The following is a 9,262-nucleotide window of genomic DNA, read 5'->3' as shown; positions in this document are numbered from 1 at the left end:
GTGGTAGCTGGCCTGAGCACTGTTTCCCAGATGTGTAAATTTCCGGATGTCACAGACTTCTCTGATTTGAAGTACAGCCGGAGGGGGTCCCTGGTCATGCATTGTGCTGGCTTCCTCCCTACTGGAGAGCTAGGGGTGGTTTTGGGAGAAACTGGGGCAGAGAAGCACAAGACAAATTTGGGAGAACAGGTTAAAGGAAGAGTTCGTGTCATAGAGAGCAGCTGCACCTCCTCTTAACTTGCCCCCACGCACTCTTCACTCAGTTAAGTTGTTCTCGGCAGTCCTCAGGGCAATGTTAAGTGGTCCCTGCATATCTCCCTGGAGAATCTCTCAGGGATCTCCTCATGACTTCATTGCATGTGTCAGGTTGGTTGGTAATTACTGGGTTGCTTGACTTTCTCCTTTTCTAAACTGTGAGCTCCATAAGGCCACTTGAGGAAAACACATTAGGAGACTGTCCACGGAAGTGGTTCTTAATCTTTTCTTGGATCCCAGACTCAGTTAAAAATTTTATAAGATCTATGATTGTTTTTCTTCTCAGAAAAATGCACAATCACAAATATTTGCATACAGCTCCAGGGATTCGTGAAGCCCTTGGGTCACTTTGGAATCTCCAGGGAAATCTGATCTAATTGTTCCAAGTTAAGAGCCTCTGGATAGAGCGATGGCAAATGCTTTGCTCTCTTGCTACAATCTTTACCACTTCCCACTTCAGACAACCCTACCCCCAGCCCCACCCCAGTGTCTCAGTGCATTGGTAGGCATTGCAAAAACATCATACATTCTCCTTAAATATCTGTCTCAATGCACTAGTCCTAGTAGTCCTACCAATACTTCAGAATTGGAAACCAAGTTCAATCTGGAAGTAGGAAGAGAAGCTAGGAGAAAGACTCATTGAAGTCTAAGGAGATTTTCTAAGTGGAAGAAGTGGGAAAAGGCTCAATAAGGTGAGAGTGGAGAAAAGAATTACTGGAATCAGTAATTAGTTCTTAGATACTTAGGAAATGGCATTTTAAGCAGAGTTGTGGGGTTGCAGCCAGATCGCAGTAGGTTAGACTTCTATGAATGTATTCTAAAGAATACATTAGAATGTATTTTAAGTGCATTTTCTTGAATATATCCTAAATAATCAGTCACACGTGTAGGGATACATGTACAAGGATATTTACTATGGTATTATTAAAATAGTACTAGTATAGATTCGAAACAGTCTAAAGGCAAAATATTAGGGAATTTGGTTAATTTGATTTTAATGCATCCATATTATGGAAAGATGCTATGTCAGTAAGGACTCTTTATTTTAAGTAACAGAAACCTGAATCAAACTAGTTTAAACAAAGAAAGAAAAAAAGGAATTTATTGGCCGATAAAATGGAGTAGTCCAGATATTGTCTGACTTTATGCAGGTTTGAAACAAATGCTCAGATGATGTCCTATGATCTTTAGAGTCACCACCCCCACCTCCATCTCTCCATGTTTCTGTTCTCTCCTCTGGGATGGCTTCATTTTTAGACAATATCTGTACATAGTAGGAAGGATGGCCCCAGTGGGTTCAGCATTTCTAGAGCTCACAGTCTCCACAAGAAAGAAAACTTCTGGGGACAGGGGAGGAAGGAGGTAGATGGGATAAAAGGGGTCAAATATGTGGTGACAGAAAGAAATCTAACTATGGGAGGTGGACACACAATACAATATTTTTGCACCTTACTGTTAAATTGTACACCTGAAACTTACTGGATGTCATTAATCAATGTCACTATAAAAAAAAATTAAAGAAAAAAAGTTATCCAGGTGTTCAAAAACATAGATAGCTTTCCAATTTGTAATCACTGGAAAGCAAATTGAAAACATACATATCTGGAATAAATGATTTTACTATTAATGTATGTAGACTTTAAAGTTTTTCTTTCATCAAACTTGATGTTTTTACATTTTTCTTTATTCATGAGCTTTGTAAATTAGAATGGTAATAATGGGGCTCATCATTGTGAATGATAAAATTTATTTGTGACTTTAGCCAAATATGAGTATGCCACAGTACTGTGACATCTATGTAGTTACTTAAACTTGATTAAGAAATCATTTTGGATGATTTAAAAATAAAATGAAAAAAAATTTAAAAAAAAAAAAAGAAAGAAAACTTCTTTGTCTCAGCATCGAAACCAGCTTCCTCCCGCCTACCACCAAGAATCTTCTTGGCTCTCTTTGGGTTAACCGCCTGTCCTTCAACCAACTGCTGTGCCCAAAGGGCACAGTGCTGCAACTGGTCAGGTTGGAGCACATGTGCCTTCCTTGGAAAACCCACCAGACTCGCATGCTATGGGGAAAAGTCATCTTCCAAAAGGAAGGAAGATGGAGTTGACAAAAGAAAGGTAGCCATCATAATTGCAAACTTTTTTTTTCAATAGTGTAGATCTGTATTTATGGGCATGGAGGCTGTGGGGGGTGGGGAAAGACTAAGGACCCATCACAGTTAGGCTGTTCCCTGTGTCTGGAATCCCCCAACATACCACTCTGGCCCCTTCCACTTCTCTAGGCCACCACTTGACATGGACAGGAAATGCCTCCCTTCCCGAAAGATGTCCACACTAATCCCTGGAGTCTGTGAACATGTTACCTTACATAGCAAAAGGGACTTTGCAGATGTGCTTAGGAATCTTGAGATGACAGCTGACCCTGCATTATCTGGACAGGCCCAAAGAAAAGATAGTCCCGTTACACTGAGAAAAAGAAATGTAAGTTGTAAAACACAATGTAGGATGCGATTTTACCTTTATTTTAAAATCTGTTTAACTTTCTATATGTATATGCATGGAAAAAAGTTTGGAAGATATACTCCAAGGTGATAGAGTTATTTTTGAGGGGCTCTAATAGATTATTTTTTCTCTTTTGCTTATATATAGCTTTGTTACTATAAACATAAAACTTATATAATTCAAAACTATAATACATCACTGAGAGGTGAAAAAGAGGAAGTAGTCATTAAAGAGAAAGGTGGGGTAGTGTTTTGAGTAGGAAGCATATCGAAAAAAGTTGTTTGTTTATCCATTTATGTATTTATTTGCATGGGGAACACTGGAGCCTGTTTAGCAGCTGAGGCGATGGGCCTGGGGTTGCCGAAGAAGAAGATGCACGAACAAGGAGAAGATTCTGAGAGCAGCTTCTCTAGGACAGGGGCAGAGGGGACACCTCATCAAGGCTGGGGTTCAGGCCTCTGAGGGGGCAGGGAGAAGAAAGGAAAGGCTGGGGAGAACAGGAGGCTTTTAATAGGAGGGGAAGGAAGTCAGCAACTTCAGTCTTCTAGGCAAAGAAGGAGATACAGGCAGGGGGCTGGAGTGGGTTGGGGGCTTAAGAAAAGTTGGAAACAGTTGGAAAATGTGCTCTGAGGAATGAGGCTTTCTGAGTGGCACTAACGGCCCTGCTGAGATTAGATAACAGGGATTTGTAGTCAGGCTAAACATGGCAGTTACATGACTTTCTCGTGATACTGAGCAGCATGGGAACAGAGAGCAAAGCCAGCAGAGAGAAAACAGGGAGCGCCTGGCTGCACCAAGGTTTCGGGTTCTGGGCCAGGGGGCTCTCCATCAGACCTCAGTGCCTGCTATCTGAGCTTCCTAATTCAGTTGATTGATTAGGTACCCACTGCATTGCTCTGCTCTGTGCTGCACGTGCCACACTCTGGTTGCTGTGTGTCTCTCAGGCCTCATAGAGATGTATCCAGGAGCTCTCCATTGAGAGCATTTGAGAGGCCAAATAGAAAACAAAACATAGCGTAGTATGACAAAGAATGTAAACGAATGGTGCGATTGAGCAATCGGGAGCCCAGGAGAGGGTAGGCCTTAGGAGAGAAAGAGACAGGGGACAGGGCAGTTTTCAAAACAAGTGATAAAGTCCAGCCTGACCTTTTAAAGATGAGTAAGCGTTAGCCAGATGAAGTCGGGGAAAGGGCATTCCTGGAAGGAGAACCGCATAAGCAAAGGCAGGAGGCATGAAGCTGTGTGGTGTGTATGGACAGCAACACACAATTGTCACTACAGGGTGAAGTAAAAGAGAGGGCATGGTGGGAGTTGAGGCTGGGCTAGAGCCCCACCCTGGAAGGCTGAGGAAAAGGGCCTATGAAGGAGCTTGAGAGAGCAGTCTCCCAGGTCAGCTAGTCAAGAGGTTATTAGAAAGGATGAAATGATTGACAGTGTGATTAGGGGGAAGGAGGGCTGTTCTTGGCTAATTGCCTCCATTTCCTTTATTAAGTGTGCAGCATGGTGTTCTGCTGAAAGTGAGGCGGTGAGGAAAATGCTGGAGTAAGAAAGAGGAGGCCTGCTGAGCAAGGCCACGTGGAAGGGCTGTTGGAGAGCAGCACGGGACCGTGAAGGCTCCAGAAAGTACATGAGGTCAAGTGTGGAAAATGCACAGCTCAAGGCCTGGCAATAAATGGTAGGGATTGTTCCTATTCTATATCAGTCTTGAGGGAACGTATTCAGGGCCTAACTAACCTCGAAGGGACAAAGTCCTGGGAGGGTGCAGTGATGGGTCTAAAGGCCAGTCACATATGGGGAGTTGAAGGCAGATGTCTAAAGAAAAAAATTGTTTTCTTAGTAGTTCGTACAATGCTCTCCAGCATCTGCTTGTTGAAATTTGGAAAGAAGAAGCACTAGTTCTGCAAAATAAGGAAAAATTGCAAATTCAGAGGCTGTGTTATAATTCTAGAGGCAGAAACACCTCCAAACTCAGTCTCTGCTGTCAGACTGACCCTTTTGATGCATTGCCTGCAAATTAAGAAAGATTAAACTGATAATGTTGATGTTACACGCAATCTGAGGTGATGTTGTCCAAAATTTTAAAAAATGACTTTATTATTGGGATTGTTTGGGTAGCTAACTCTACTTCAATCTGTTTCTTATTCCCCTTGTCCCCATTTTCTAAACAAATGTTTATTCAGTGTTCTATAATGGGTCCTCAAAGTCAGCAAAAACAAAAGGTTTGGCATAGTTTTTTTAGCATGTCCCTGATTTTGTTGAATGTTCTCGGCTGCAGGCAGCATATGCAAGCCTTTCTTTTTCTTTCTTTTGTTTGCTCTTTTGTGCTTTCTTGCGCGCCTGTGGCACCATGGTTAAAAGTTAACAGTGAAGTTTAATATCCCATAATTCGTTCAAATGTACAGAGCATGATATAGATAGAGATGAGACTGAACAAATCCAGAGTGTTAAATTCTAGCTAGGTACTGTTGACTGCTGAAGGTTCTGAGCCTGTGATCTATTGTCTTTTAATACTGGAGTCTGAGGAAGAATAAAAATTATATTAGTCCTAAACTAGATCTTACCCCTGAAGAATCAGAAAAATTAAAAAAGAATTGAAAAGGGAATAATTTTTTCAAAATAAGTTATCAGTGTTATTTAATGCTATGTCTGTATGTCATGTAAAATCATCTCACATACTACCAATTGTATGTCTCCCATGTTGGTCTAAGGCAGTAGATTCTACCTTGTGCTCTGGGAGCCCTAGGTTCTTCTGGAGTGAGTAGTGAACTGTATCAAGATGGGGCAGTAGCAGGTGGGGTTGTGAGGCTATACCCCTAAGTTAGAGCAGCTTTGCTCTTATTCAGTTCTATGAAATACTAAATTTTTTAAAGGGTGACATTGCTAGAAAATAAAAATCTTGAAAGCCACCAGCCTACAAATTAATAGCATCCAGTTATTTATTATACACCAACTGTGGGCCAGGTACTTTATATACTTTAAATTTATCTCTACTCTCAAAATAATTGTTATTAGTGGTTGAGGCAATTGACACTAAGAAAGTAAAGAAGCTTTCCACAGTTATCCAGTCAGTAAGTGGCAGAATTGGCATTCTAACCTAGTCTCTCTGCTTCCTTTCTGTTTTTATATCCTGTTTGGGAATTCTTTTAATTCAACAAACATTTATTGAGATTCTACTACTTTCTAAGTGTTTATTAGGTTCTGGGGTTAGAAACCACAGTCTGTTGGAAGAGAAAAGCATGTAAATAAATATTGACACAAAGTGTTTTCAAGTGCTATGCTCTGATGAGACATGGAGTAAAGAATGGTGGATTCCACCTGGTGGGGTGAGAGAATGAACGGTCATTTAGTCTTCATAAAGGTGGTGATCCTGCAGTGCACAGTAACAAGTAGGAGTGCTGGCAGCAATGACAATGGAGAGTTGGGGAGGCCAGATTTTAATGGGCTTCATGTATCATCCATACAAAAATTCAGAGCCCCGCGGTCTGGGAATTGCATCATTTAATTGATTTATGTTCATGTGTTTTGTTTTTCCCTTTTGCTCTCCCCTAATAGTTGTTTTAAAATTCCAGACTTAGGTGAGGAATCTGAGGAAGAGGTTTGTTGCCATTTTAGGAGGAAAATGGAAAGATATCTGAAAAAACATAGAAAGGTATTTGGAAGAGAAACCCCTCTCCCACCAAGGAGTATAGTCTTTAGATAGTGGAGAGCCAGAGAAAGATTGTGTTGTTAATTTATCATGCTGTAGCTCTGAAGTCTCCATGACCCACATGATCCATCTAAACTCGCTTCACGGCTCCAATTTCACAGCCTGGGGAAGCCTTCTGTCTACCCCAACACTTTTTTCCCCACGACTTATTCTCTCATGGCCCATTTGTCTTTTGATTTTCTCTTCCTCCAGTGCTGCTTTTGTGTTGCACCAAGGATGACGCCAACCAAACATGAAAGTCAACGTCTAAAAGAATTCACTTACACAAAAGCTCAAATGAGCATTGTAGATTTTACAAAAGATTTCTCAAAGGAGTTAGGAGAAAAATTTATAGCAGTCCTGCAAAAGCCCACTTTTAGACTTTCCTTTTCTCTCTAAATTCCATTTTTATGAAGTATCCAGCCTAAGGCACCTTTCCTCATTTCCTGATTACCTGTTGGAACTTCAAATTTTTCTTTTTATTATTGAAAATGCATCCATTACCCAAGCCTAGTAACAGATCTGGACTGAGGTCTAGAGATTAAGAGAGATTTCAAACCCCAAGCATTTATAAAAGCTTGTTCATCCCATCTCCCACAACTTTCAGACCAAAATATAATGTTCTTCATAAGAGCAAACCTGGAGCATAATTTTCCATAGCTGGTTATAAAAGGCAACAGTAGACTCTTTGTCCAGAAAGGGTAGAGCCTTACCACTGTTTGTAGTGGGCAATCTCCTTTGAAGAATGGAATTATCTTTATTAATCCCTGGGTTGAAGGGAGAGAATACATGTCAGAACCAAGATTAGATAGGCAAGAGAGCCGACTCTCTTTTCATCTTGTCAATGGAAAGAGTCAAGGTATTTAAGAAAAAGTTAAGTGGTGGGTGTCAATATGACATCACGCACTTGGCAACAGGATGGGAGCTTTGAAGTGAGGGCCTAGGCAAAGGCTTTGGTGTCAGTCCTTCAGATACCTGTCTCATTGCTGTTCATGGATCCACTTCTAACCTCAACCATGTGTCTTCTCCCTAGAGGTCTGCCTGAACATGGGGATGGGAGAGGTATATTGAGATGCACTCCCTCCCTCAGAGATTTCAAAATAATTGTGTCTCGCATTGGAATCCTTTCTTAGGTAAAATTTTGCTTGTAAGCCTCAAATATAAAACCGATAAAATTAAAGAACTGTGGTTGAAATGCTGTGGTTGGGAGCCCCTCCATCCTTTTTGCCACACCACCCCTCTGAACTCATGTCAAGACTCCAGAGTTCCTTCTGGGGCTCTAGAGATTGAAGGAGTTCAGTTTGAAGCACCCCCACCCCACCTCATGAATCTGGAGATAGTGTATGTAAGCTTTTTGAATTATCCTTTGGTGGTCAGAGGTCTTTGGGAAGAGTCTGGGATGAAGGGGTCTGAATTGTGGAGACTTTTGGTACAGATTCTAACTCTAAGTGACCTCAAGGTTTTCAGAAGAGGATTTTGCATCTTACTGGCCCATAAAGTGGTCTGATGAGGTACCTTTGTTGTATCCCCAGGGCCATGGGTAAAGCAGAGTGAGGGAAATAGCTCTCTCCATTCTCTCTACCATGCGGAAAGCAGAATTTATTAAGGTATCTTTTCTGGCCTTCTTTTTGTTCTTTCTCCATTGTCAGATTTTCTGTAGACATCCTTTAAGTGGTATGAGACCTAAGTTACCTTCTCTTACTAGCTAAGGTCTCTTTATAATACCCTCATCATCTAGTATATCTTTTCCTTCAAAAGGAGCCTGGTATAGGGTTGTTGGGGGAAGAGGAAGAGGAGGGGAGAGTCAATGTCTCTTGCGCCTCTGTGAGACCCAAATGGCCTGGGTCTTGCTCTGGCTCCAGATCAGATTTTCAAGAGCCAAGTGAGTCAGATGTAATCAGACCAGCCCACCCAAGTTTTTCTAGCCCCAGGAATAATCCTTGGTAACTGAGTCCAGGAATACAGCCTGAAGAGCTGGTGACAGAGTTCAGAACCTTACTGGCAGGAATTTTGTGTTTAACCTTGGCCAACACCCAGCTGTGTCCTTATTCCTTACCTGCTTCAGTTCCTTCAGACAGAAGAGAATTAGGGTGAAGGTTGGGAATTATATTGCAAATGATCCCCTCAGCATCTAGGAAAGTATCCAAAAGTATTTCACAGAAGAAAAAGGAAATGAATAGGTTCAAGATATAGGAAGAAACAAGAAGGCCTCACTCTAAGGCAATTTGTTCTTATATATAGCAAATAAGCCATGAGTGACTGGACCCTCCTCAAATTCTTGCTTCATTCCCATATCCCATGAAAAACATTCTAATAGTACAGCCCTGTTTCACTTTTCTGTTTCCCAGCCAGAAAACTGGTATGATAGGTCAAGTTGTCATTAAGAGTGAATGTTGGGGCTGGCTGCCTATCACCAGGGTCAGGGCCCACAGTAGATGTAGTCATCAGGACTCTGCCACCCCAGGCACAGAGTGGCAAAAGCAACAGCAGTGGTCATGCAGTTCTGGCAATAACTTTCTTTCCCTGGTACATGGGGTTGGGGAGTGTTGACTACTGGAGCTTCAAGCCCAGACAGTTCTGTTCTTACTCTGCCCACTAATTACTGCATCACTTATATCACTTACATCTCCTGGCCTTGATCACTATAAGATTTGGGTTTATGTGGGGTTTTGTTTATGACTCTATCTAAAGAATATGATCTACACATTTATAACAGGTTCAAATAATCTACAAAATAACTTTCTTTTCTATATTGCATATAATTTCTATTTTGAAGTATCATTCCTATCTAGTGGGAGAAAGTTAATGTCAGTCTGTTTGG

Source organism: Pteropus medius, unplaced genomic scaffold (genome assembly GCF_902729225.1).
Source record: "Pteropus medius unplaced genomic scaffold, Ma_sr-lr_union100, whole genome shotgun sequence".
In the NCBI taxonomy this organism is placed as follows: Eukaryota; Metazoa; Chordata; class Mammalia; order Chiroptera; family Pteropodidae; genus Pteropus; species Pteropus medius.
Note: the sequence above shows the minus strand (reverse complement) of the source record.